General features: G+C 39.9%; 1 protein-coding gene across 1 annotated transcript in view; it reads left to right on the forward strand.

Moving 5' to 3' along the window:
- LOC126266791 (ADP-ribosylation factor-like protein 2) overlaps positions 1 to 26,708 on the forward strand; it is an 86,200-nt gene that overhangs the window by 58,066 nt on the left and 1,426 nt on the right. The window lies entirely within an intron of this gene.

The raw sequence follows: 26,708 nt of genomic DNA on the forward strand, positions 1-26,708 counted from the left end.
ACTATGTAGTTTCATTGATCAGTCTCATAATGTGCTGCTGTACATAGTAGCTTTAGTATACAACTGCTTGAAAGTTTCAGAGAACGTATTTGCTAAAATCACTTTGTTTTATTGTAACAAACTGAGACAATTAAATTTGTCCCTCCATTCTGCTTTCTTCACTGTTATCAAAAGAAAAATGTGTTATCAGTCTATGCATAGAAAAAGAAAGACTTCGTAACTTTATTTCATTTTTACAAACTGTGAGTGTTGGTTGGATGTTTTATATTACATATTGTGAATCACAAGGAATTTGCACATCCGAGTTCGCCAAGCTGCTCTTCAATTTAAGAATATTTGTTTGTCATTAATAATGTGTTACATATGACATCAAAAATCAATGTCATCCTAAATTTCATTAATTAGCCACATATCAGTAGACAGTTCACAGGCACTTGGTGGTGCTCGTGGTCTAAAAGAAACAGTGTGTTACAGAGATTGATTGGGTATTTTCAGTAATCCTTTTAGGATATGTATTAAACATCTTGAGAAATGGAAGTGATAGCATAAATCATTTAATGGGGAAAAAAGGGAAGAAAGAAAAAGTAGAATGAAGTGAAATAAGCCCATTGAAAATATTCGGAGGACTTATAAATTCTGAATTTACTATATGTTTCTCAAAATGTGGCCAGTAGAACAAACATTTACAGTCTTTCTTGATTCTGTGGCAGCATGAATAGTCATCTGAGTTAGCTGAAGGAAAAGCAGGTAGCTGTGAACATTTGTTGTTGTTGTTGTTGTTGTTGTGGTCTTCAGTCCTGAAACTGGTTTGATGCAGCTCTCCATGCTAATCAATCCTGTGCAAGCTCCTTCATCTCCCAGTACCTACTGCAACCTATATCCTTCTGAATCTGCTTAGTGTATTCATCTCTTGGTCTCCCTCTACAATTTTTACCCTCCACGTTGCCCTCCAATGCTAAATTTGTGATCCCTTGATGCCTCAGGACATGTCCTACCAACCGATCCCTTCTTCTAGGTAAGTTGTGCCACAAACTTCTCTTCTCCCCAATCCTATTCAATAACTTCTCATTAGTTAGGTGATCTATTCACCTAATCTTCAACATTCTTCTTAGCACCACATTTCGAAAGATTCTTTTCTCTTCTTGTCCAGACTATTTAATGTCCATGTTTCACTTAAATACATAGCTACACTCCATACAAATACTTTCAGCAATGACTTCCTGACACTTAAATCTATACTCGATGTTAACAAATTTCTCTTCTTCAGAAACTCTTTCCTTGCCATTGCCAGTCTATCTTTTACATCGTCTCTACTTCGAACATAATCAGTTATTTTGCTCCCCAAATAGCAAAACTCCTTTACTACTTTGAGTGTCTCATTTCCTAATCTAATTCCCTCAGCATCACCCGACTTAATTCGACTACATTCCATTATCCTTGTTTTGCTTTTGTTGATGTTCATCTTATATCCTCCTTTCAAGACACTGTCCATTCCGTTCAACTGCTCTTCCAAGTCCTTTGCTGTCTCTGACAGAATTACAATGTCATCGGCAAACCTCAAAGTTTTTATTTCATCTCCCTGGATTTTAATACCTACTCCAAATTTTTCTTTTGTTTCCTTTACTGCTTGCTCAATATACAGATTGAATAACATCGGGGAGAGGCTACAACCCTTTCTCACTCCCTTCCCAACCACTGCTTCCCTTTCACGCCCCTCGACTCTTATAACTGCCATCTGGTTTTTGTACAAATTGTAAATAGCCTTTTGCTCCCAATATTTTACCCCTGCCACCTTTAGAATTTGAAAGAGAGTGTTGCAGTCAACATTGTCAAAACTTTCTCTAAGTCTACAAATGCTAGAAATGTAGGTTTGCCTTTCCTTAATCTTTCTTCTAAGATAAGTCGTAAGGTCAGTATTGCTTCACGTGTTCCAACATTTGTACGGAATCCAAACTGATCTTCCCCAAGGTTGGCTTCTACTAGTTTTTCCATTCGTCTGTAAATAATCCGTGTTATTATTTTGCAGCTGTGACTTATTAAACTGATAGTTCGGTAATTTTCACATCTGTCAACAACTGCTTTCTTTGGGATTGGGATTATTATATTCTTCTTGAAGTCAGGGGTATTTTGCCTGTCTCGTACATCTTGCTCACCAGATGGTAGAGTTTTGTCAGGACTGGCTGTCCCAAGGCCGTCTGTAATTCTAATGGAATGTTGTCTACTCCCGTGGCCTTGTTTCGACTCATGTCTTTCAGTGCTCTGTCAAATTCTTCATGCAGTGTCGTATCTCCCATTTCATCTTCATCTACATCCTCTTCTATTGCCATAATATTGTCCTCAAGTACAGCGCCCTTGTATAAACCCTCTATATACTCCTTCCACCTTTCTGTTTTCCCCTCTTTGCTTAGAACTGGGTTTCCATTTGAGCTCTTGATATTCATACAAGTGGCTCTCTTTTCTCCAAAGGTCTCTTTAATTTTCCTGTAGGCTATATCTATCTTACCCCTAGTGAGATAAGCCTCTACATCATTACATTTGTCCTTTAGCCATGCCTGCTTAGCCATTTTGCATTTCCTGTCGATCTCATTTTTGAGATGTTTGTGTTCCCTTTTGCCTGCTTCATTTACTGCATTTTTATATTTTCTCCTTTCATCAATTAAATTCAATATTTCATCTGTTACCCAAGGATTTCTACTAGCCTTCGTCTTTTAACCTATTTGATCCTCTGCTGCCTTGACTACTGCATCCCTCAGAGCTACCCACTTGTCTTTTGCTGTATTTCTTTCCCCCATTCCGGTCAATTGTTTCCTTATGCTGTCCCTGAAACTCTGTACAACCTCTGGTTTAGTCAGTTTACCCAGGTCCCATCTCCTTAAATTCCCACCTGTTAACATTTATGGAAAGTAAAAGTATAAGGAAAAGCAACCAATTGAAAACGCATTTAATACAAAAATGATTAGTGAAGTTGGAAGGAAGAGGTCACTTTTTGTCAGGAGACATGTAACAAAGAGAAAAGGGTGTGGTCACCACATTTTCTCCAACATACTAAATTGTTATTCAGCGTAGTAGCTGTGGAAAGATTCTCCAGTCATTGAATGTTTCTCCTAATGGATATAAAAAGTGCTAAGATATTGCCTGAACTGGATTTTACTTCTTCATTGCATCAAGAAGTACCTTAACCACACAAAGAGTAATTTCTAGACATATCAGCAAATGGCTGTTTTCGCCTCACAAAGTTTCTATCATACCTCTTTTTTTGTGTGTGTTTACCAGGCTCTGTCATCTGCCAAGAACTTCATGGTATGTGTAAGTGCCATTTGAAATCAATCATTGACTGAAGAAAATGTAGTCAAGGAATTTACTGTGGTCATCTTGTAGTGTAAAAAGCCAAAAGTGAATATTAACAACAGTATGAGCAAAAATAAGTGCTCACTATATACACTACTCAAAAATAATTATGTGCAACCGGAATATCTGTGAATGTGTGTAGGCTCTGATTCTAAGAGATCAAGGAATGAACAAATAAACCTTATGAAACTGAAAAATAACTTTATTATAACATAAAGATAACAAAAATAGCAGCAGATTATTCAAATGTGCACATCTTTGAAATCAATACCTGTTGCATAGGTGACAGTCAATGCTGTTATTCCACCCTGTACATTGTAACAGGCTTGAATTCCCACAGTTTGCTGCCCACAGAGTCACTGCGATGTTGCTGTTCACGCCTGTCCCATCCATCCATGGCGAATCTTCCAAGGTCATCTGTTGTGTGAAGAAGGATCTGTGCCAATGCACTGGAAGTTTCAATTGGTGCTAAGTATGCTCAGTCAGTTTCAGGTACTGAAGGCCATTCCATTTGACTGAGTCCCATCTCCTAGAAAAAAAGTTATTCACAAGATGGTGGCAGGGTGCTTCTGCATTAATATCTTGAAACACAAACCTGTCACCAAACTGTGGACTGTAGATCTTGACAGCAGTTTGGAGGCTCCTGCCCTGATGTTACAAAGCTGATGAGAGTTGTCTAAAATCTGTACATGACACCAGGTTGAAGTGAGACTTGTCCACCTTCCTGCAGAACTCATGGTATCACATGCTTGTGGTGTGCATAGATATGTGGCAACATGCACACTTTTTTATGACTCTGCCCTTGTTGGTGAAGGGATCCAGGTTCCATTGCTGGTGTTCCTTTCCCACCTTCCTCACATAACCCAGTTCTGAGGGGCTTATTCTGTCCTTTGTAATGGATGCCTAAAGCTCAGACAGATTGTGTTAGGTCGACACTGCCATCCCAGTTGCCTCCAAAAAGCCATCGTGCAATTCTGTTGCATTCTCTTGCGGTATATAAGAGCCATAAATTGCAGGTTGTGGTCATTTGCTGGTGATCTTGAGGAAAATCTTGTGTATTTTGTGTTTCATAATCATAGTGGGATGCTCAAATGACATAACTGTTGTGTATATCAGTATCACAGGCAATTCCCTGTTCTGATAACACCTCCTACCGACACTGTGTAAGCTTGGGAGGGACATTCAAGGCCTGTTTAAGACTAAACATTGTTCTGTTCATGATTTGAGACAATTGTTTTTCTATTCAATTGCACAGAGAATGCAAGGCTGCTTTTGCCTCAGTTACCTGGTGGCTGTGTGTGTTGATTTCCTATTGTCAAAAATATTCCGATTATGTTTCTGTGAAAAACAACTGCATAATCATAAAGGTGATGCTGCTTTAACTCCTTCAAAATGATTGAGACGCTTCAGGAGGCTTTGAGTTATTAGCGGCCTATATGTTACCTGTTATCTTGATGTCAATTTTTCTGTGCTATTATTTGGTAACAGTTTGGCAAATGTGTAAGATACTGTGTGCCACAGTGAACTGCAGTGTCTTTGTTTTTATTGTGAACACTCATAATGAGGAGTACAAGTTTTAAAACTTAACCCAGAATGAGAAATAAGCTGTAAGATGAAGACTAAATGTGTAAAAGCCTTATGCATCTCAAACTTTGGTTCATTTATGGGGTTTGGTGTGTTATGTGGACATTAAGCCACTTTCAACAATTATCAATTGTCATGCTGCACTCTTTACATTCAGTATATTTCAAACCCACATTGACTGTCCTAATCAGCTAGTGCTGTGTGTCTGATGACCTGTCTTAACCCAGAAAAAGATGGATTCATGTTCATCAATTTTTGCAAGCCAAAATTCCTCCAGTTTAACCAGTGCAAAATCTTGTCAAAAAGAAAGTTTTGGGAATATTGTTTCTTGTTTACGTAGGACAAAGTGACATTATTCTTTCCAGAAGTCTTCTTGCATTTTTCTAATGGTTCATCATGTGTGGTTTGTTTTCCAGGTCTCATTTTAGCCTAAAATATGTGTGTAGTGACACTGAAACTGTTATAAAAGTACGATCAAAACTGTATTCCAAAAATTTCACATGCCCAAACCACCCCAGCTTTCATAACTTAATAGTCACACAAGATAATTCCTTACCAGAGGGAGTGTGAATAGCTTTAAGTGGGATACATTGTAATTCCTTGCCTATAAAGAAGCATGCCATATTGACTTGTACTCATTGTGGTATGAAGTTTTCTAACATTTCCCCAGCAGAGTTGATGGAATGTAATACTTTTGAGTGTCCGGCAGAATAAATTATTTCTTTATTATGCAGAATGATTTGTTTCACTTATGGCTAAGAGTGAGATGTTTTCTTTGAAAATAAAAAGATTTGTTCTCTACTATTGGAGTTAGTGCTCTATCAGTGTTAACCTGTTGAATTTTAATCTTCCTATCTTAAGTAGTTGGAATTGTCAGATGCTGTGAATGCTGGTGGCTGACATAGACCTGACTCTGATGACTTCATGGCAAACCATTGCTAATAATGCCAGAAGCTCGACATCCAGCAAATGCTACACCTTATAATGAACTGTCTCACTGAGCAGCAGAATGGCCACTGTTTGACAAATGCACACCACAGGGCGTAGACTGAAACCAGGAATTTAATGTTGGATGTCTAATAATGTGTTACTAACAATACCTCACAGTTTTGTAGAGCTTTAGGCAGCAAACTTATCTTAGAACACTGCTCACAGTATATACGAAGTTGACCAGCCAACATGGCTGAAAAGTTAAAAGTATACATTCAGAATGGTTTATTACTTTGATAATGGAGCCAACCTTATTCAAACTCTTGGTATACTTCTTTATAACAATTAGAAGAAATTACTGTACAGTAAGCATTCTTTGAGTATAACTTTGAAGTCAGTGTCTCATTTTATCCGTTTTTCTCATTTCGGTAATCTATGGTGGCAAAATGGAACAAGTGTTTCATTATTGTGAAAAGGAAAGTTGCTACTCGCCATATAGCAGAGATGCAGATAGGCACAACAAAAAGACTGTCACAAATACAACTTTTGGCTAGTATGTGTGTGTTTGGTGACGAATTCTGACTGTGGTGCAGCTGATTAGCATTATATAGGGTGATTTATAAAGTTAAACTTTCAGAACGCTGTAGAAGTAACACCACTGGTCAGAATGACATCAGATTGCAACAGCCTATTATCAGAGAAGGGGGAAAATGTGTGGCAGAAGAAAAACAAATAGTATGAAAATTGATCAGTAGAAGGTGCTGTATGTGTCAGAATACGTAAATGAAATGCACATGACCCATTGAAATTTGTATAAATGCGCCAGCTTCACGGCTTTTCCTCCTTTCGCATCTGCGACATTTGGCATGGCTGTCTCAAAGCAGGATCATGCTCTGCTTGTAAAGCTGTATTACAAGAATGATGACTGTGCACATGTCGCTCTGCAGAAGTTCCAGACACTGAAAGGTTTGAAAAAAGGCGTTGGACTGATGACTGCTGTGGGTTAAGAGAAAATGATTCAGAAATTCAAAAAGACAGGTTCTTTTGGCGTGCAACCTGTTAGAGGAAGGAAATGATTCAATTTCAGTGGAAGCAGTGGCCACAGCAATGTAGGTGGGGGGGGGGGGGTGGGGGGGGGACAAGTGGTGGTGTGCAAATATGTAATGTATGGAGAGTTGCCCAAACGTTGGACATACCCGTGAGCACCGTGTGTAAAATCCTATGAAGCATCTTTCTTTGTTATCCATTCAAAATTACCCATATGCATGAGTCGCTACCTGTTGACCTGCCAGCATGAGAGACTTTTACTTTAGAATTCCTTGCTCGCATAGAAGTGGACAATGATTGGCCGTGGAAACTTTTGTGGACAGATGAAGCCCACTTCCATCTGACGGGATGTGTCCATACACAGAATTGTTGAGTATGGGCAATAGAAAATCCACACGCAAATCAACCAGTACCACTTCATCCTGAAAAGGTCACTGTGTGATGAGGATATATGTCATCATAGGGCCATATTTTTTCGAAGAGACAGGTGCTTCTGGTCCTGTTACCTGTACTGTCACTGGTAAGCGCTATGAGTGTCTTTTGCTCAACCACGTCATTCCAGCTCTCCAACAGCGTGGATGTATGGATAGGATCATTTTTATGCAAGATACTGTTTCTCGATTTCAGCTTGTTGCAGAAAATTGTGGACAGCATAGTGAATATGTTTTGCACCAGCCACACGGAAATTAATAATCCAATTTGATTTGGACTGATGCTTTTATGTGATTTTTGGCTTCAGGCCAATTAAATACCATTTTTTCCCACCCAATGTGATATGACCTTGCCTTGGTGGATGGGCTTACGTTTCTAACAGTATCACACCAGTACACCCAAGCTTACTTTACTAACAGTATCACACCAGTACACCCAAGTACAGTTTGTTTAATGTCGAAGATACACCTTAGGCATTGTTGTATGATTCGTTTGTCATTTGTTGTTAACCACTATTCAATTATGATGCTTACAGCACCATCTATTGCTACATTTTGTAACTGTTCATTTTTCTTCTGCCATACGTTTTCCCCCTTTTCCGATAATATTTCGCTGTAATGTGACGTCATTCTGGCCAGTGGTCTAATATCTACAACAGTTTAAAAGTTTGGCTTTAATTATAATCACTCTGTACATATTTTTAATAATTTTGTCTGCCATCACTACAACAGAGTCAGGATCTGTCAGATATATGTTTGCACCCCACAGAACAGGAGACACTAAAAAGTGGCGCACTTGTAGCAATGCTCCAGCATTATGCTGATGTGCAAGATCTTCATAGTCCATCACTACTATATGAAAGGTATGTCCATTGCTGTCTCAGAGACAGCATGCTGCACACTGCGATTTTAGCACTTTGTGTCTGATGAAAAATATAAAATATAATAGGTGCACAATTTGTGACAGATGCTCAACTCAAAAGAAATTATGTATTTGACATGAGGAACCTTCCTTTAATTTAATGTATTGTAATTAATAGTTGGGTCCTCTGTCAGTTGTTGATATCATTCTCACATTATATTTCAAATTGCATGACTCACTTTCTTCTACAGGTGCTCGCTGAGGCTGGTTCTTGGGGTAAGCACTTTTCTTCTTGAGGATGATTCCTTCTTTCTTTGGTTCAGACTTTGAAGTTACTCCTGTGGACATTATTTGTAGAAGAAATGTGGACATCTATGTACACTCACATCTACATCTACATTCATACTCCGCAAGCCACCTGACGGTGTGTGGCGGAGGGTACCTTGAGTACCTCTATCGGTTCTCCCTTCTGTTCCAGTCTTGTATTGTTCGTGGAAAGAAAGATTGTCAGTATGCCTCTGTGTGGGCTCTAATCTCTCTGATTTTATCCTCATGGTCTCTTCGCGAGATATACGTAGGAGGGAGCAATATACCCTCGGTGAAGGTATGTTCTCGAAACTTTAACAAAAGCCCGTACTGAGCTACTGAGCATCTCTCCTGCAGAGCCTTCCACTGGAGTTTATCTATCATCTCTGTAACGCTTTTGCAATTACTAAATGATCCTGTAACGAAGTGCGCTGCTCTCCGTTGGATCTTCTATCTCTTCTATCAACCCTATCTGGTACAGATCCCACACTGCTGAGCAGTATTCATGCAGCGGGCAAACAAGCGTACTGTAACCTACTTCCTTTGTTTTCGGATTGCATTTCCTTAGGATTCTTCCAATGAATCTCAGTCTGGCATCTGCTTTACCGACAATCAACTTTATATGATCATTCCATTTTAAATCACTCCTAATGCGTACTCCCAGATAATTTATGGAATTATCTGCTTCCAGTTGCTGACCTGCTATATTGTAGCTAAATGAAAAGAGATCTTTCTTTCTACGTATTCGCAGCACAGTACACTTGTCTACATTGAGATTCAATTGCCATTCCGTGCACCATGCGTCAATTCACTGCAGATCCTCCTGCATTTTAGTACAATTTTCCATTGTTACAACCTCTCAATATACCACAGCATAATCCGCAAAAAGCCTCAGTGAACTTCTGATGTCATCCAAAAGGTCATTTATGTATATTGTGAATAGCAACGGTCCTACAACACTTCCCTGCGGCACACCTGAAATCACTCTTACTTCGGAAGACTTCTCTCCATTGAAAATGACATGCTACGTTCTGTTATCTAGGACCCTTCAATCCAATCACACAATTGGTCTGATAGTCCATATTCTCTTACTTTGTTCATTAAACGACTGTGGGGAACTGTATCGAACGCCTTGCGGAAGTCAAGAAACACGGCATCTACCTGGGAACCCTTGTCTGTGGGCCTCTGAGTGTCTATGGCCCTCTGAGTCTCGTGGATGAATAGCACAAGCTGGGTTTCACACAATCATCTTTTTTGAAACCCATGCTGATTCCTACAGAGTAGATTTCTAGTCTCCAGAAAAGTCATTATACTCTGACATAATATGTCTTCCAAAATTCTACAACTGATCAACGTTAGAGAGATAGATCTATAGTTCTGCACATCTGTTCGACGTTCCTTCTTGAAAATGGGGATAACCTGTGCCTTTTTCCAATCCTTTGGAATGCTTCACTCTTCTAGAGACCTACGGTACACCGCTGCAAGAAGGGGGGCAAGTTCCTTTGCGTACACTGTGTAAAATCGAACTGGTATCCCATCAGGTCCAGGAACCTTTCCTGTTTTGAGTGATTTTAATTGTTTCTCTATCCCTCAGTCATCTGTTTTGATATCTACCATTTTGTCATCTGTGTGAGAATCTAGAGAAGGAACTACAGTGCAGTCTTCCTCTGTGAAGCAGCTTTGGAAAAAGACATTTAGTATTTCGCCTTTAGTCTGTCATCCTCTGTTTCAGTACCATTTTGGTCACAGAGTGTCTGGACATTTTGTTTTGATCCACCTACCACTTTGACATAAGACCAAAATTTCTTAGAATTTTCTGCCAAGTCAGTACATAGAACTTTACTTTCGAATTCATCAAATGCCTCTCGCATAGCCCTCCTCACACTAAATTTCACTTGGCGTAATTTTTGTTTGTCTGCAAGGCTTTGGCTATGTTTATGTTTGCTGTGAAGTCCACTTTGCTTCCGCAGCAGTTATCTAACTCGGTTGTTGTACCACGGTGGCTCTTTTCCATCTCTTATGATCTTGCTTGGCACATACTCATCTAACGCATTTTGGACGATGATTTTGAACTTTGTCCACTGATCCTCAACACTATCTGTACTAGAGACAAAACTTTTGTGTTAAGCTGTCAGGTACTCCTGCTTTTTGTCACTTTTGCTAAACATAAAAATCTTCCTACCTTTTTTCAATATTTCTATTTAAGGCTGAAATCATCGATGCAGTAACCGCTTTATGATCGCTGATTCCCTGTTCTGCGTTAACTGTTTCAAATAGTTCGGGTCTGCTTGTCACCAGAAGGTCTAATATGTTATCGCCACGAGTCGGTTCTCTGTTTAACTGCTCAAGGTAGTTTTGAGATACAGCACTTAAAAAATTTCACTGGATTATTTGTCCCTGCCACCCGTTATGAACATTTGAGTCACCCAGTCTATATCCAGCAAATTAAAATCTGCACCCAGAACTATAACAATGTGGGGAAATCTACTCGAAATATTTTCCAAATTATCTTTCAGATGCTCAGCCACAACAGCTGCTGAACCAGGGGGCCTATAGAAACATTCAGTTACCATGTCTGAGCCTGCTTTAACCGTGACCTTCACCCAAATTATTTTACATTTTGGGTCTCCGTCATTTTGCTTCGATACTATTGCAGTAAATGAAGCACACAAAAAGGAATACAAACGTCTCAAAAATGAGATCGACAGGAAGTGCAAAACTGGTAAGCAGGGATGGCTAGAGGACAAATGTAAGGATGTAGAGGCTTATCTCACTAGGGGTAAGATAGATACAGCCTACAGGAAAATTAAAGAGACCTTTGGAGATAAGAGAACCACTTGTATGAACATCAAGAGCTCAGATGGAAACCCAGTCCTAAGCAAAGAAGGGAAAGCAGAAAGGTGGAAGGAGTATATAGAGGGTCTATACAAGGGCGCTGTACTTGAGGACAATATTATGGAAATGGAAGAGGATGTAGCTGAAGATGAAATGGGAGATACGATACTGCGTGAAGAGTTTGACAGAGCACTGAAAGACCTGAGTCGTAACAAAGCCCCCGGAGTAGACAACATTCCATTAGAACTACTGACAACCTTTGGAGAGCCAGTCCTGACAAAACTCTACCATCTGGTGAGCAAAATGTATGAAACAGGTGAAATACCCTCAGACTTCAAGAAGAATATAATAATTCCAATCCCAAAGAAAGCAGGTGTTGACAGATGTGAAAATTTCCGAACTGTCAGTTTAATAAGTCACAGCCGCAAAATACTAACGCGAATTCTTTACAGACGAATGGAAAAACTAGTAGAAGCCAACCTCGGGGAAGATCAGTTTGGATTCCATAGAAATGTAAAATTAGAGAGATATGAGCGCGCACGGAGGCTTTCAGACAATTCTTCTTCCTGCGAACCGTACGCGACTGGAACAGGAAAGGGAGGTAATGACAGTGGCACGTGAAGTGCCCTCCGCCACACACCGTTGAGTGGCTTGCGGAGTATAAATGTAGATGTAGATGTAGAAATGTTGGAACACGTGAGGCAATACTGACCCTATGACTTATCTTAGAAGCTAGATTAAGGAAAGGCAAACCTACGTTTCTAGCATTTGTAGACTTAGAGAAAGTTTTGACAATATTGACTGAAATACTCTCTTTCTAATTCTGAAGGTGGCAGTGGTAAAATACAGGGAGAGAAAGGCTATTTACAATTTGTACAGAAACCAGATGGCAGTTATAAGAGTCGAGGGACATGAAAGGGAAGCAGTGGTTGGGAAGGGAGTGAGAAAGGGTTGTAGCCTCTCCCCGATGTTATTCAATCTGTATATTGAGCAAGGAATGAAGGAAACAAAAGAAAAATTCTGAGTAGGTATTAAAATCCATGTAGAAGAAATAAAAACTTTGAGGTTCGCCAATGACATTGTAATTCTGTCAGAGACAGCAAAGGACTTGGAAGAGCAATTGAACGGAATGGACAGTGTCTTGAAAGGAGGATATAAGATGAACATCAACAAAAGCAAAACAAGGATAACGGAATGTAGTCAAATTAAGTTGGGTGATGCTGAGAGAATTAGATTAGGAAGTAAGACACTTAAAGTAGTAAAGGAGTTTTACTATTTGGGGAACAAAATAACTGATGATGGTCGAAGTAGAGAGGACATAAAATGTAGACTGGCAATGGCAAGGAAAGCATTTGTTAACCTCGAGTATAGATTTAAGTGTCAGGAAGTCATTTCTGAAAGTATATGTATGGAGTGTAGACATGTATGGAAGTGGAAAATGGACAATAAATAGTTTGGACAAGAAGAGAATAGAAGCTTTCGAAATGTATTGAATAGGATTGGGGAGAAGAGAAGTTTGTGGCACAACTTGACTAGAAGAAGGGATCGGTTGGTAGGACATGTTCTGAGGCATCAAGGGATCACCAATTTAGTACTGGAGGGCAGCGTGGAGGGTAAAAATCGTAGAGAGAGACCAAGAGATGAATACACTAAGCAGGTTCAGAAGGATGTAGGTTGCAGTAGGTACTGGGAGATGAAGAAGCTTGCACAGGTTAGAGTGGCATGGAGAGCTGCATCAAACCAGTCTCAGGACTGAAGACCACAACAACAACAACAACAACTATTGCACTTCTTATCGCTATAAACGCACCTCCCCCTTCATTGTACAGCCTGCCTCTGCAGTATACATTCCAATCTGAGTTCAGAATTTCACAGTTGTTATTAGAGTTATCATCTTTTGGGGTGGGAAATATTTACAGTGGGAAGTAAGTACACTATTTACATTCAGGAGTGGATTTAGGATTCTTAGGGTTCTTGGGAGAGGCAGCGTGTGGTTGCACCATCTGCTTAGCTTCTCAGAAGGTCTGCCCACTGCTCGTGCTTCCTGAAGTGCTAGTGGTTGCCAAGTTCAGCTCCTCAGGTCATTTCATTTCCAACAGAATCTCTCTCTTTCAGATGAGTGATACCTGTCAGCTCATATAGCTCATTGGTTGGGAAACTCCACAGCAGATGGTGGGTGCGCTGCAGCATACAGTTGTGGACTTGTTGCAGTTGTCCTGTGGGTTCTTTGCAGCATTACCTCACACCACTGCAGTATATTCGAGGACTGACCTCAAAGTGTGGTTTCTTACGGGAGTGTGGAGATGGGATTGAGGAGTGCGCAAAGTTTCCTCAGTCTGTCCATGGTCTTCTTGTGAATGTTTTCAACATGCTTTTTCTACATGAGATGTCAATCTAGTGTTATACCCAGCTAGAGTGCAGTTTACTCCCAGGCACTGGGGTGTCGCAGGCTTCATGTAGAGGTTATCAGTGACTCACTGGAGTCTGTGTTGGATATATCTTGCGCTTCTGCTCCTGGTAATACAAAGCCATATTATCAGTGTAGAGTGCAATGTGAATGTCCCTTGAGGGACTCCAGCTAAGATGTGGTGTGTCAATGATTCTCTATTATGTACCTGCACGTGGAAGGTGTGTCCATTCAGATACGATTTCAGTAATTTTGTGTGAGACTGTGGAACCCCCACCCCTGATCTAGCAGTTTGCGCAGGAAGTCCTCATGCCACACTGAGCCGAATGTTCGCGATATATCTAAGAATACTGTTACCAGGAATGCTTGACATTCCAGGTCTCCCATTCAGTCTTCTACCACTCAAAGTAGCTGGTTTGTTGAGCTATGGCCATTTCTGAATCTCAACTGTTCATTGGGAAGCAATTATTCGGCACTCAGTCTTCTCAGGTACGGGCACTTGAAGAGTTTGGATATGGCTGGCAGTACACTGATGGGCATGTTGCTGGAGGGATGCCTGGGGTCATTTCCGGGCTTGGCTGTTGGTACTACAGTAGCATATTTGCTTTATGGTATTGTCCATTTCTTCAGTGTGCTATTGAAGGTTCTTGTTAGGAGTGTGTCAGCTGCTGGTGGCATCTGCTTCAACATCTGATTCATGATGAGATCGTCTCGTCATGATGTTCAGGAATTTAGGCGTCTGAATTGGAACTCCGCTTCGGCTATTGTGATTTCTTTGATCATGTCATCTTCTGCTTGTGCTGTCATGAGCTAGGGTACTCAGTTATTCGCAGTTTCACTGTGGGCAGGATTGCGAAGGTCATTTACTGGTGTATAGTTCTTGATGAAGATGTTAGTTAGTGCATATGCCTTGTCGTCTGGATTGCAGACTGCATTGCTGCCCACTAGCAGTAGAGGGGGGGGGGGGGGGGGGGTCTGTTGGTGCTGCCAAGAAGACTTCTAGTCACCTTCCAAGATGATCTGTACTCAATTCTCAGGGCTGCTGTCCGATTTGACCACGCATGGATGCAATGTGCTTCTACAGCTGCCTTTATCTCTCTTTGTTGGCACTTGACTTGCCTCTTAGTGGTCATATTTCTTACACATTGCCATTCGCAGAACAGTGTGTTTTTGTCTGCACTGGCAGTGTGGATATGCTGTGGTGTCCGTTTTTACTCTTCCTCTTGGAGAAGTTGATGAGACACCTGCATCCATCCATCACTTTTTCAGTGATGTAGGTTATTGCTTTCCATGTTTCCATGTCAATTGTTCATGGTAGTTCTCCCACCTTATACCATGGAGGTCAAGTCCTATCTTCTGCAGTGTGGAAGATGGCTGGTATGTGGTCTGAGAAGAGTATGTTTCGGTGCTGACATGTATTGCTACTGGTAGTCCTCTGACCAGTGCTGTGTCCAGAACATCAGGGGCTCCATTCTTAGGGAAGTATGTGGGATTGTTCAGGTCAGTGATGACTGCCTAGCATTGATCTGTGGTTTTAAGTAGTCACCTTCCACTGATTATGTGTTGATATTGAGTTCCAAGAATGGTTCTTGGTGTTGAAGTCACCTCCAATAAAGATATCACCTGAGATGGCTAGCAGTGCATTGACATTAGCAGGTCCCATATGTGGAAGTTTAGGCTGCTTATAGACTGCTGTGCAGTTAATGCAGCTTCTTGGGGTGTGTACTATAACTCTGTTGTCTTCTGTGGTGTTTAGCAAGGTGGTGTAGTGGTCTTTTAATGTATGTGGGTGTATTTCCTTTGCGAGTTGGCCATTATTTTCAGCGGCCCTCATATTTGGTAACGCCGACTCTGACTTCTGGCTTCAGGAAGGTCTCACACACTAGGCATTGTCGATGTGGTCCTTGGGTGGATTTAGTCTCATATTTATGCCTTTATGGTGCTAGCCACTCTGTCTTCAGTCTGAAAGGCATCAGGCGCTCCGTACACAGTCTGCAGTCTCCAGGGGCAGATCTAGTTGTCCTCTCTTGCTGTTAGTGCTCTGACTACTGTCCGCACCTGTTGTAGCCATCTTCTGGTGTTGTGCCCATCTTATAATGCTCCATTTTCATTCTGCACTATGTCATACACTCCACCTGTGGTTTGCACCTGCCAAGGGCGACTCTAGTTGCCCTCTCATGCCACTGGTGCTTTGACCGTGGTTTCTACCTGGCTTGGCTATCGTCCAGTGTTGTGCCTGTCATCTGATGTTCTGTTTCATGTCTGCACTGTGCCAGGCATACCATACACCGACTGCTGCCATCTTGGCCATCCTCTGCTTTTCTTGGGCATTGTGTGTGAAATCCTTGCCTGTTGGACCAGGCATCCAGTGTTGTACTTGTCATCAGGCACTTCAGGTGTTCCATTTCCTCCGTGAGAGCACTGTCAAGAACTCAGTCACTTGTTGCATTACAACAATAGCAGATGTAGGACTGAACACCTTACTATTTCCAAGGAGGTAGCATGGACTGAAAACGAAGCATGAGACCTTAAGGAATCCATTTCCTTGATGCTCTCTGATGATGAAAGAATGGTTGAACAGGTTTTACTGTTTATTTTGGGAGTGGGTCCTGTTCCCATCTTTAACACCTCGACTGTAAGATATCAGGGTGGGAGCTACCCCTGTCACATGCTGAGCCCTGGGGGACACTCGTCTGCACCCAACCAATCACCCACCCACCCACCTACTGACCTGATTATTTCTCTCCCATTATTTTACTATCATTAGTCCTTCTGATGTTATTACACTTATACACATTTCACTTGTAGTATTATGGATCACCTCCACCAGGCTAGAAGGAATTATTTATTGCATTACTGTCTTACTCCTGCATCAGGTCAGTGAGTGGTCAGAGGGTCCAAATGTATTGGAGGTGGCACTCACTGTAAATAGGGGGCAGGTACAGGGGTGGGCAGTTCATCTGCTCTCTGGTTTGCAGACTGGTCTGAATCACATATTTTCACCTCTCATTCATGTATTTCCCATATCTGGTACCAATATTTCTTTTACTGCCTCAGTTTTAACACTTACTGCCACAACTTGATCAAATTTCTATCAGACACTTTGCACCCTTTTTGGCTTATGAGGGCACAGGCTTGACAAACTATTAAGGTGAGCAGAAGGGATGTTGTGACAAGTATTCCAGGACAAAGTCAATCAGTCCACTATCTTAAGACAAATATATGAGAAGAGAACAGAAAAAAATCTAAAAGAAGTAGTCCGGAACCTGTAGAAGCTATAATGAATGAGAAGTGTCTCAAAACAGCATTTTTTTCAAGGCTGTGGTCACTGTGTGCTTGGATCTGGCACTGCATCAACAATGTGAGCCTGTTCAGGGGGTAGTTTGTACTTCAAATTTGACATTTTTTGTAAGTCCTACAACTGTGTCTTTTCAGTTTGGGAACTGAATGCTGCACTGTCTGAGAGTTCTGATCCGGGGCCCTATCATAACTGAATCAAGTAAGCTATGCTCCAGCATCTTGACAGCAAACCAAAGGAAATTGTTCTACAATATTTTTTAAAATGTGACCAACAAAACAATTTCAAACCAGTGAGACAGTTTTGATTTCCCTTCACAAACTACAGAGAACACAGTAGCTACAGTTGCATTGCCTTAATAAGCAGTGTTGAAAAGTTTTGTAACAAATGGTCAGTTGTTGCCTGGTCTGGAGACATTATACTAGATAGCTCTCAGTGTAGTTTCAGGATGTAGTATTCTACCATAGAACCCTGAACCTTCTAGAGCAGCCTATAAAGCAGGCTTTATCTGCAACATTTATTCACATATATTTGTATATAACAAATGTAAGGGGTACAACACTACTTGTGGTGACAATAAACTCACATAGCTCAATCAGTGGAGTTTCTGGGGCCAGCTTTCAATATTAATACAGTCCTCCCTATGCCAACAGTTAGTTGTGGAAACCAGGGAGGCATGTGATGATCAAGTGTTTCAATATAATATGCCATCACATTGCTGTTGAGGTGTTAGGTCATATATTGATTGGTAGAAAAGTAACTGGAAGTATAGGACAAATAAAGTCAACAACTCAGTCTGGTCTATCTCCTTCTAGCCACAATGACAAAATGAGATACTTTTCATTATACTTGTAGCTCCAGTAAGAGGATCCTCAAATATGTGGTTTTTGCAACATGCAGATCATGGCACATTATTTAGACAAGAGGTTCAAGGCTAATTTCCCTGCAGATTTTCCCTTTAATTTTGTTGACAGTAAGACAAATTTTAAGATTCTGCGAAATGTCAAACTTGTTCTGTAAAATACAAGGAAGGATTTTTAATATATTATCAGTGTGGCTGTAGGTGACAGGTCTCCTAAAACTCCAACCCCTAATTCATGTCATGGGAGATAGGGAACAGCATGAAGTAGGGGATTGCCTGTATGGGCAAAGTACAGTGGTGACTGCATGTGCCCTGAGACTGCTACAATAACTGTGAAGATCCGAAAGAGACTCTCGAAAGTGAAGTTGCAATAGGCTCTATAAGTCAGTAGTGGATAATCCCTATGCTTTCTAGAATGGAATGAGCCTCAGAAATTATTGATATAATAGATGATAACCCCACTGTGAACATGGATTACAATTTGGAACAGTGAATGTTCTTTGGACATTGACTGGGAAGGTGGAGTAGATGGTTACATAATGAAAAAAAAATATGGAAGTTGGATTTGTTGGTTGTGGCAGAAACATATGGAAATGGGAAGGGAGGAGACAACAGAGAAAAGCTATCAATTATATTGGGGCAGGAATGATGATGTAAGGAGAAATGAAGTGAGAGTAGTAGTGAGAAATGGGTTGAAATAACTGGAGAGAATAATTGATAGGATAATGAAGACAGAAATATCAATGGAGAGAGAGACCATGGATATATTATGTGTGTATGCCCCACAGGTAGGCTACACTTCTGCAGAGAAAACAGAAATTGAAGAGGGAATTCAGATGAGTTGAAAGAAAATGATAGTAATGGGAGATTTAAACACTCATGTTGGAAGAGAGAAACAAGGGCATGAAAGTGTGCATGGACCAGAGATTCGAGGTAGTCAAAATGAGGAAGATGAAAGACTGTTGGATTTCTGCCAAAGGAATGGTTTGTTGGTTGGGAACTCCTACTTGAAGGAAAAGGAGAGTGACAAGATTACCTGGTACAGTAATGATTAGACTAGAAAGTTAGTAGTTGACTCTGTACTCTACAATAATGAAACGATTAGGAACATCACAGATATCAAGGTAATACCATCAGAGGCTTGGACAGTGACCATCAACTACTAAAAATAACTCTGAGATAGACAGAAAACAAGGATAGACGTATAAGGGCATGGAGGCTGAAAGAATAAGAGAGTTGCATAGAGTACCTCAGAATAGTGAAGGAAAATCTCACAGTGGATGAAACTAAACTGGTGGAAGAGGAATAATGTGGATTTAGGAAGACATTAGTAAGTGCAGCAGAGAAGTAATATGTGAAGGAACAAGCAACAAAAAGAGATTGAAGGAAACTCCATGGTCAAATGAAGAAACAAAAGTTATGGTGCTGAAGAAGAATGGAGTCCTTTATGATATGGTTCCAGGATAGGACAATAGAGTCAAGAGAAGAGTGCCAGAAGAGAAAGAAAGAGGTACAAAGAGTGATGGCAGAGGAGGGAAGGTGGATGGAAGAGTGGACTAGAGTGATGGAGGAGGAGAGTGAAGTTTCAGAAAGGTGCTATATGGGATGGTTAAAAGTAAGAGGTGAAATGATATGACAGACTATGTTTGAATGCTGCATAAAAGTGGCCAAGAGGTAGAAAATAAGGAGGAACTCAAGTTCATGTAGATGTCGTATTTTGATGAACTCTTAAACGCAAATGGAGACCTGGACAAGGAGAAAGAAGAATAACTGCAAATAGGAAACATCTAAACATGGAGAAAGTTTAATGGAGGGAAAGCACCAGGTTTGGGTGAACTGAGTGTAGAGATGGCGAGAACAGCAGGGGAGGTGGGGACACAATGGCTCTATTGAGTGACAGCATTTATGGGGAAGGAGAGGAGGATCCCAGAAGTTTGGAAGAAGGAAATAGTTGTCCTGATCTTCAAGGAAGGTAATAGGAAAGTGTGGAGAAACTGTTGGGGAATCAAATTGATGAGCCATTGAACAAAGATCTTTGAGAAATTTTTGAAAAACAGATTTGGACAAAATAGAAGGGAAATTGAGAGAACAACATGGTTTCAACTTGGAAGGTCCACAGTAGATCTGATTTTCACTGTAAGGCAGCTACTGTCAGTAAGAAATAGATCTACTGATGACCTTCCTGGATACAAGCCTATGGTAGTGCATGTAGAAACAATGCACGGAAGTTCCTGGAGGACAGAAGAATAGGAATCCAGATTATATGAAGGATAATAGAAATGTGCAACAAGAAGGTGAGCTGTGTGAATGTAGGAGATCAGATTGACTGGAACACAAGAATGGCTTGAGGCAAGGAACTGCACTTTCATCATTGCTCTTTATTGCAGTGATTAATTAGATACTGATGAAAGTGGTATAGGTTATTTTTGAAGGAAAACTAAAAGCAGTGGTGTTCGCAGACAATTTGGTGATTTGTGGAAACAAGGTGGAAGGAGTGCGGGGCAATTGAAAGTATGGCAATGCTTGTAAATAGTACAAGGAAACAGGATGAAATCTAGCGTAAGTAAGTGTGAAATGGTGATCCTAACCAGGAATAACTAGTGGAATAACAAGTATTGGAGAATGACTGAGGAAAGTGGAGCGTTTCAAGCATTTGGGAAGCTTAAAACAGAAGAATGGAAGAAAAGAAATAGAAATAAATGAGTGGAGGCGCCAAGCAGAAGCATTCGGGAAGAGTGTTATAAGCCTGCTATGGAGGAAGGGTGTGTGTCAAAACAGTGGAATCATTATATAATGGGCTTGCTGTGTTGCAATTCTGACATGTGTTAGAGACTTGGGTAATGAAAGGTAGATAGAAGCAAAATAAAAGGAAGGTGAAGACAATAGGAAGACCAAGAGACAGACAGCTGAAAGAAGTGAAAGACTGTATTCAAAAGAAAGGAGAAGACTGGATCAAGATGGAGACAGATAGATAGAGGGAAGACACAGGCAATGGAGATGTTGTGTTTCAGACCCAGCCAGTGGCTGGAAACTGTACAAGATGATGAACAGGGTGACTGACACATCCTATTTTGTAGGTGATCAGCCAGCCACATAATCATGTGCCATAAGTTTAGTTTTAGTATCAAGACAATTGAGAGGTCTATACCAAATAAATTAATAAGACATGGAACTGATCTCCCATGATGCACAAAACAGATTGGAATGCTGTTGCATAAGCAAGGAAAGAAGCAAGTCAAATTTAAAACAATGCAAAATCTTCATGTTTGGCAATGTTTTACAGAAGCTCAAAATTTATGGCAGACGTCAGCATGATATGCTCTATTACTTTCCATAACTAAACTCTGTCTCTAAATCTGACAGAAAATCCGAAGATATTTTGGTAAAGTGTACTGAAGGCAAGGCACAGTCAATACTTTCACTGTGCAATGGCAGTGGTAATGTTACCAATGATGGTGTGACTAAAGTGGTGTTACTAAACACGGTTTTCTCAAGTTTATTTATCAAAGAAAAAAAATGTAAGTATTCCATCTAGAATTCAAGAAAAACTGTCAACATGAGAAATTTAGAAGTAGATATCCTCAGTGCAGCAAATGTAGCAAAGCAACTTGAGACATTTAATAAAGGTAAGTCCTGTGGTCTAGAATGTATACCAGTTAGGTACCTTTCAGCACACACTGATATAATAACTCCATTCTTAAAAATCATATACAACTGCTCACTCAACCAGAGATCCACGTCTAAAGACTGGAAAGTTGCATAGGTCACACCCATACACAAGAAAAAAATAGAGGTAACCTGATGAATTACAGGTCCTTATCATTGACTTCAATTTGCAGTAGGAGTTTTGAACATATAGTGTGTTTCAACATTGTGAATTACCTAGAAGAAAACAATCTATTAACATAGTCACCAGGGATTCAGAAAATAACATTCTTGTGAAACAGAACTAGCTATTTATTCACACAAAGTAATAAGTGCTATTGACAAGGATCAATTGATTCCAATTTCTAGATATCCAGACATGTCCCTTTTTGATATCGTTCTTCACAAGTGGCTTCTAATCAAACTGCATGCATGTGTATTATCATCTTAGCTTGTGACCGGATTCATATTTTTCTGTCAGAAAGGATACAGTTCATAATAACTGACAAAGTCTTGGAGTAAAACAGAAGTGATATATCTGGTATTCCCCAAGAAAGTGTCATAGATCTCTACTGTTCCTAATGTATATTTAGAATGTAGGAGACAATCTGGGCATCTGTCTTAGATTGTTTGCAGATGTTGTCATTTACCATCTAGCAACCTTATCAGAAGTTTGAAAACAATTGCAAAATGATTCAGACAAGACTCCTATATGGTGCAAAAAGTGACAATTGGCTGAAAATAATAAGAAGTGTAAGGTCATCCATATGAATTCGAAAAGGAATCTTGTAAATTTGGGTTACTTGATAAATCACGCAACTCTAAAGACTGTCAGTTCACTTAAATATCTTAGGGTTAAAATTAAGACCAACTTAAACTGGAATGATCACACATAAAATGTATGGGCAGGGGGTGGAGTGGGTAAGCAGATGAAAGGCTGTGTTTTATTGGCAAAACACTTAGAAGATGCAACAGAGCTTCTAAACAAACTGCCTATACAACATTTGCCCCCCCCCCCTCCCCCTTTTCTAGAGAATTACTGCACAGTATGGGAACCTTACCATATAGAATTATCTGAGGCTACTGAAAAAGTTTGAAGAAGGGCAAGTTGTTTCATGTTATGTTGCAATAGGCATGTTATGTTGCAATAGGGAGTGTTATGAATATGATATATGAGTTGGGGTGGCAGACATTAAAATGAAGGCATTTTTCACTGTGGTTAAATCTTTTCACACAGTTTCAGTAACCAACTTTCTCCTACAAATGTGAAAATATTTTGTTGATGCCCATGTACGTAGGGAGAAATTGTCATCATATAAAACGAGAATTCAGCACTCGCATAGAAACATTATTCGTTTGAGCAGCAGAAAATAGTCTGATGGTAGTTTGATAAACCCCCTGACAAGCACTTGAGCATCATTTACAGAGTGGTCATGTAGATGTAGATGACAGTTATGGACTTTTCAGTCACATTCATCTCTAGACATTTTATCAGGGTAATTGACACGGAAATCACCACTTCAGTTGTAAGGCTTTTATTTTTAAATTCTTGACCTGTTTTGGGCTAACAAATGCCCCTCATCAGGTGCAATTATTGAAAACAAACAAGAGAAGTGTGCTAAAAACTAATCTTTACATACTCCTGTATGCATAAAATAAAATGTGTGAGGACTGTCACTTATAAAATTCCAACATTGGTCAGGTTAGATACGGTGAAAAGTGAGAAATGAATACATCACAGTACCATGGCAACTTCTAATAATAAAAAGGAGAAACCAAGTTGGTGAAGAGGTATGGTATAAGAACTAGAACACTTACATTGTGACCCTGAGTGCCATGAGACTTGGTAGGGCAGAGGCGATCATCATAAGTGAGTGCAGAACACGGAGTGGTGCACAAGGAGGAGGAAAGTAAGTTGGTAAACTTTGATGTGACAGTATTAGGGTCATCTGCTAGAATGACTGAAAGTGAATGGCATGGACCGACTAGCCCAGCTGTTCACATCCAAATTGATAATTTTAACTGTATAATAGGAAATAAAGTATTATAAAGCGATGTAAACAATGCAAAAGATGTGTGGAAAAGTATAATAAATGAAACAAAATGAATAGGTGATAAAAACCACTAAATAAAAAGCTAGTAGCTTAAAGAGACCTGTGCAGAATAGAACCTGATTGAACAATAAAGTTTTTGCCATAAGTCATAGGGACATGCTGTTTAGTGGCTATATATTTAGCAGGGTTCCAGTAGTATGCCACAATGAGAAGTTAATAAAACCTTTAAAAGTGTGCAAAATTCTGTTGGAAGTGGAATTCTTTTAAGTGTGAAGAGTAAAAACTAACTATAAATTTCTTACTGTAAGTGGTAAACATATACCATTTAGTGGCTAAATGTTCAGCAAAACTTCAGTAATGTGTCACAGTTGGGAATGAATGTAACTGTTAGAAGCATGCATGCAACACATAATTATCAGATGTTAGCCTGAACCAGTTGTGAATTTAAAAATGAAAGCCTTACAACTGAAGCTGTGATTTCTGTGCCTATTATGATGTTTATTTTATTAAATGTGTTGATAACAGCATCAGAGTGGCCCAATGTTACAAGCAAACACACGCATTTCTGGTATCCATATTAGAAAAAGAAAGGAGAATAAATCTCAAGCTTTTGAGAGCAATACCCCTATAAGTTAACTTTTGTGTTGTTGTTGATTGATCCAGATGCTTACAAAGCAGTAGCAGTACGTCAGAACACTTCAACTGCTTCCTTGAAACCAACATATTATTGTAAAAGAGTTACAAAATGCATCGTATGAAAATTTTACTTAAAAACTGTTTAAAAAAAGTGTTCACATCGCTCATGATTTGCATAGATTAAAGTATCAAAATCTTTTGCCTCAGTACTCTTCTGACCACAGAAAATAACTACATACAGCCACCTGTGTAATAGAGATGATAATAAACTTCAGTCAGTTCAGTGGAGCATGGTGCCTCCAATTGTAAATGGGACAATGTGACTTGTGTACATGTGTCTGTGAACATGAATCGAAGAGTTATTTCAAGCTTAGACTGTGCGTACATTATCACTTCATGGCAAGCTGAGTTGCCAGCACAAGAAGTTGCCCACTGAATTGCCATACACCACAACCGTGTCATTGCAATTATCAAGTGCTATCATAAAACACAGAATACAGGAGATCTGCCACATAGTGATCACCTATGTTCAGCTACACCAGCTTATGAGTGCTACCTACAAATCATGACACACAGGCATCTCAAGAAGAGTGTAACAGAATTGCATGCTGCCGTTTGATATTTGCTGGACTTGCATATCAGAGAACGGGAGTTCAAATCCATATCTCTGAATCACTCCAGGCAAATTCTGGGGTGGTTCAATTGAAATGGCACAGCCAATTTCCTTACCCATGCTTGAAACATATATTTGCTCTATATGATAGATTCAGAGGACATTTCTGTGATACTATAATTAAAAAGCTTGTAAAATTCCAGAATTAAACTGTTATAAGGATCAGTAACTCAATTTATTTATAATATATAATAATTTTGTATAGCATCTTCACCTGAAGCTATTCCCCCCCCTCCCCCCCCCCCCCCCCCCCCACGCACTTCCATACATATTATATAAGTGGATGTTTGTGTGAATGTTCATCATATTCTCTTTAACCACTGGCTAAATTTGAACTAGACTTGTTGCAAATGTTACTGTCTGAGAAGATCCACTGTTGGCATAAGAACCACTCACCTCTCAAAGGGGGAGGGGTTTGGGGTGTAAAAGAATCATAATTCACAATGTACAAATAGACAAATTATATTCATGTGATACTTAAGAATGAGAGCACGTAGTGACTTGCAACAAACTTAACACACAATTTCAAACCTTTATGAGACTTTTTCTCACTGACACTCCCAACAAAAGATGAAAAGAGAAAGAGTTCATCACTTACAATGTTTTTACTTTTCATGCAGTAAAACTGCCACATCAGGCATGATCTTTTACTTTATTTTTTCTCTACCATAAACTCTATTTGGAACATATTTCATGGACAGTATCTACCTGCACTGCTGGATGTATCTGTAAAATTATATAATTTTGTGATACATACCTAGGAGATATGACGTCATAAACATTGAGCTGCCAAAAAACAAAACTGCAGAGCAAAATTCAATAGAGATACAGATGAAATATGCCTATAAATATGTGTGAAATATGTTAAAGATATGTGACGTGCATTTGTGGGCAAAGCCATGGGTGACGCTCCTAAACCTCTAGATTGATTTAATCAAACTTAATACACATATTACCTACTATCTGGAAAGAAATTCCGGATGATTATTTGGAGAGAGAATAGGTGAGGAAGAGATGGACAGACAGACAGAGAGGAAGGAGGAGAAGATGGACACAGATATGGGAGAGAGGCAAATGGACAGAGAAAACATGGAGAAGGAGATGGGCAAGGGGGAGGAGGAGATGGACAGAGAGGGAGAGGAGGGGGAGATGGAATGAGCGAGGAGGAGATACAGAGTGAAAAAGGAGTTGGACAGAGAAGGAAGGAGGAGATGGAGAGGGATAGGGGGCAAGAAGAGATTTAAGTGGGAGGGGGGGGGGGCAACAAGAAGGTGGACAGAGGGAGGAGGTACGAAGGAAATGGAAAAGAAGGGTGGAAGGAGATAGAGAGAGAGAGAGGAGGTGGAGATGGACAGAGAGGGGGGTTGGGGTAAAGAGGAGATGGATTAGTAGAATTGGAATAAATATTTCTTCAAGCAATGCTGGATACTCAGCAAGTTGTAAAAACCTTATGCACTTCATTTTAGTGTTGTCAGTCTCCCAGGAATTTCATTCATTTAAATACTGCCAGATAACAGACAGCACTGGAGTTTTATGTGAAACACAGCTAATGATTTAATGTTGTCATGAACTGTGCTGATTATCAATATATATTTCATTTCTTGGAATAAACTTTTAGACATACCTAACTAGCACAATTCATTTAATTGATAGCCTGTTCCTTTTAGGTAAACTGTGTTGAAAGTTCTATTTTCACATGATCTGTTACAACATTAATCTCATCTTTCACGTGCAATTCAGCCACATACTTGTGTATAATCTCTTTCTTTTTGTCATTTCACATAACAAAT

Source organism: Schistocerca gregaria, chromosome 4 (assembly GCF_023897955.1).
Source record: "Schistocerca gregaria isolate iqSchGreg1 chromosome 4, iqSchGreg1.2, whole genome shotgun sequence".
In the NCBI taxonomy this organism is placed as follows: domain Eukaryota; kingdom Metazoa; phylum Arthropoda; class Insecta; order Orthoptera; family Acrididae; genus Schistocerca; species Schistocerca gregaria.